The sequence below is a fragment of the Asparagus officinalis genome, chromosome 3, assembly GCF_001876935.1.
Source record: "Asparagus officinalis chromosome 3, Aspof.V1, whole genome shotgun sequence".
Lineage (NCBI taxonomy): Eukaryota > Viridiplantae > Streptophyta > Magnoliopsida > Asparagales > Asparagaceae > Asparagus > Asparagus officinalis.
Genome location: NC_033796.1, coordinates 90,742,892 through 90,747,276, shown reverse-complemented (window position 1 = coordinate 90,747,276; position 4,385 = coordinate 90,742,892).

Below are 4,385 nucleotides of genomic sequence, written 5' to 3'. Positions count from 1 at the left end.
ATTTAGTATAGGTTTATATCATGTGTGTTAATTCTATAAGCTCAAACATACACACACATATATATTTGTGATTTTCGTAACTATAAGTGTTTTTATGCAAAATAAGTTTTGGACTATATTTACATCATAAACAACTTTTATTATGTCCATATAAATATTCCATAAGTTTTCAAAACTTGTTTTGAGTCAAAAATAACAATCACATGTTTTTCATATATACGTCTTTTAGTGCTTTTGCAGAATACAGTGTTTTTCACAAATTATAAATGCAAATTGAGAAATTCTTTTTCTAACATGTTTGTTTTCATGTTTACAAACATTTCTCAAAGTTTCATCAAGTTTGGAATTGATTTGTTATGTTTAATAGAATTTACAAAATCATAATTTTCATTCGTGCATGTTCGTGCATGTTTTACAAAATAGATGAGTTTTCATAAATGGAAAATGATATTCAAGAAATTATTTCTTTGACATGTTTATCTACATGTTTAGAAACTTTCCTCAAAATTTTACTATTTTTGAAGTTGATTTACTGTGCCTAATTGATTTTAAACCAAGAGAGTTTTTTTAATCAAGTTTAATAAAGTTTTTAACAAGGGTTTTAGTTTGGTTTAAGTGTGTTTAAAAAGCTTTTAAGCAAATTGAGAGTTTGTTTTTGTGATTCAATTCTACAAGAGCTTGAGGAGATCATCTATTGGTGTTTGGGCATCCAACTCTTCTCCCTCCACTCTTGATATATTGAGAAGTTTTCTAAACTCTATTTCTAGCTTTTTTATATATTTGATTATCATTGTTATTAAGCTAGAACTACATTGAGTTTAGTTTTGATTTATATCTCTTTGTTCACACACAACCTTTTGAGCTTATTGTATTTACATTCATAGTATAATTTGGGGTTGTGGGTTTGTGACTAAGAGTTGTGCTTAATTGAGTTCTCACCTTGTTTTGAGAACAATCATTTGTCATATTTGTGCTTATTGTGAGAATCACTTTGTAATACACTTGTACACCGAGTGAGGAGTGTGTGGTGAGAGTCGGGGATCGTCCCAAGAGGAGTGGCGTCGGTTGACGTGCCTAGGGAGAGGTTGTAACCGAGCACTTGAGGGAGACACGGCTAGGTCCAACACTTAGTGGGTGTAGAGTGTGATTGCAAGAGTGTGAGTTGTAGAGTTTTCGGTTAGCTAGAAAACCGAGTGTGTAGAAGAAGTTCCGGCTTCCAAACCGGATTGTGTTAGTGGATTTCTCCCCGGGAGTGGGGAGCAGAGACGTAGGACGGAAGGTCCGAACTCCGTGATCATATTGCTTGTTTGAGTGTGCTTTGGCGTTCATTCATATTTATGTTCATACCTTATATCGCCATTGTCATTAGCTCATTATCTATATCATCCACTATCTTGTTTAGATTGTTTACCCTTGAGTTTATATATCCTTGCTCATATACTTGTAATATCTCATTGATAGGATATATTCATCCACTATCTTGTTTATTTTGTTTACCCTTGTGTATATCACTTATCCTAGGTCATATATATTGTTGTATTTTATACTTGCTAGGATAACTTGTTAATTAATTTTAATTGGCATAAAATCGGATTAGATTAGCATAAGACCCTAATCACCCCCCTCTAGGGTCTAACAATTGGTATCAGAGCTTGGTGCTCTTTGATTTAAGGTCTAATCACCTTGAGTTAAAGATCCAAGTTATCTTTTTGTGCTAATCTTGTTTTGATTACATTTGTATCTTGCTTGCATATTTTTACAAATTATGGATATGAATGATGCATCTTGTTTAGGCTATGATTCTAGTATTGCTCCAAAATTCAATGCTTTCCCCTATGCTCAATGGTGTTTTAGATTCAAAATATTTGTTCAATCTAAAAATATCGATTTATGGGAAATCATTGATTGTGCTTATATTGTGCCCACGTTGGAGAAATCCAAGTGGAGCAAACATGATAAAAAGATGTTTATTATGAACAAGCTTATGTTAGAATTTTTATATAAATGCATTTGATTCATTTATGTCTAACAAGCTTGATTCTTTTGATAGCGCTTATACATTGTGGAAATCCATAGAAGCGCATCAAGGGGACTTGGAGGTGATCCGACAAGCTTTGGAGGATCCGGCTTCAAGTTCATGTGGAGCATCATGCACACGACCACTAGGCGATAGCCCTAGTGAGGTTTGCGAGTTCAAAACCATTAATGATTTACCTAATGATGAACTTGCTTGTGCTAGTGAAAAATTATTGCATGCCTTTAACAAATTGCAAAATGATTTTAATGATTTAAAAAACAAGCATGATATTTTAGAATCCAATCATGAGGAGCTAGTGTCAAAATTGGATGTCATTGCAAAAGAAAATACCATGCTTAAAGAAAATAATGACATGTTAATTTTGGAAAATAAAAAATTAACCACATCTATAACTAGCTTATCTCATGAAAAAGATAATGCCAACTTAGAAGTAGAGAACATAAAAAATAATACTGCTTCTTTTATAAATAATTATTTATGTTCTACTTCTAAAAATGCATATGTGCCTAACAATGAAGATTTGAATCTTATGAATAAAAGCATTTCATCTTTAGATTCAACTTTAAAAACATGCATTAATAATCATAAGAGGCTTATGAATATGTGTGCCAAGTCTAAGTCATCATCCACTCACTATGCACACATATATAGCAAAGTTTATGCGGCCGTAAAGGCCATTTAGCTAAGTTTTGCTATGATGCACATAAATCCTCCAAGACTAATATTTCTTGTGCATCTCATAAGGCTTCTTCATCACATACACATGCACATGCACACTCTCATAAAGTTCATCATATGCATGCTCATGTCATGCACATGCACACTCTCATAAAGTTCATCATATGCATGCTCATGTGTACTCATGTGATCTTTGTGGTTGTTTTGGTCATTTGGCCAAATATTGTTTTGATTTAAAAAGAAAATCTTATTTACCAAATGTTTCTAGTAGGCCACATATTTTTAGATGTGATGTTTGTGGTAGATATGGCCACTTAGGAAAGTTTTGTTTTGATAATGTTTCACATTTGCAAAATAATCTTAAAAGAAAATCTTTATTTGCAAATGATTCACGTGCACGAACTAATGGTCCACAAAAACAAATGGATCTCTTTCATTGCACAAATTACAATCGGAAGGGTCATTTGAATGAATATTGTTTTGACCATGCTAGTGCACCACATATACCTAAGAGGGTTCATAACCCTAAGGTTTTGAGTTTTAATGGTAGGGGTCATGTCCCTAAATCTTTTGGTACCAAGAGTTCTTGGGTACCAAAACAAATTTAAATTTTAAACCAAGAATTTTAGTATTCTTACTTTTCCTTCTCTTGGTTTTGAAAATTATGTCTTAAAATCTATTGTTTATGAAAACAAATTTTTAATTGATCAAATCCTTTGTTTTTCATGATCTTATACTTCTAAAGATTTTTTATCCATAGTTCATGATTCTAGTACGTTTTGTAATCTTATTTTTGAACTATGAAAATCTTATTTTGATTTGTTCTTTTGAATTCATTATATAGCACAAATAGATAATTCAAATTTCAAATATGCTCTATAATGTATTCTTTATACGGTTTGATCAAGTTTTTCAAAGAAAGTTTTCTTTGTTGATCAAACATTGCTTTTGGACTTAAAATTTGATTTATGATTTCATTTGAGTGATTTGTTTTCTTTTGAAAACTTTTTACATGATTCTCATGTATTCTTTCATAAATCTATTTTATACATAATGTTTATGTTCTTTGATATGAGACATTTGTTTTAAATGATACATTTATATGTGTTCTCATTATCTCTTGAATGTGAGTGATTGTTAGCATATCTTTTATGCTTGCTCACATATGTTTGCCATGATCTTCATTTCATACATTCATGAGGCATTTTGATAGGGGGAGCAATCCCTATATCCTTCTATGTGTTATACTCACCCATGCATATTGGTAGGGGGAGCTTTCGCTCTCTTATTCTTTTTGTCCCCTTTTTGATGTTGTCAAAGGGGGAGAAATATTGTGAGTATACATTTCCTTATTTATATGCATGTGAATTATATTTTATATATCCATTTCCTTTCATGCATATATCCTTTTTTTGTAAATTGTTTGTCATCATCAAAAAGGGGGAGATTGTTGGCCTTCTTGTTTTGATGATGTTTAACAAACAATTTACAACTAATGTTGTTTGTCTAGTGTTTGTGTTTTCGTATTTATTTTAGGCAAACAACGAGTTGGAGGATGGATGGAATAGAGCTTCAACGATCATATCCAAAGGAGGTTGGCGGAATGTCGGTGAAGCCTTGCTATTCAAAGTTCAAGATCCAAGTTCAAGCTTCATCCGCGAGATTACCA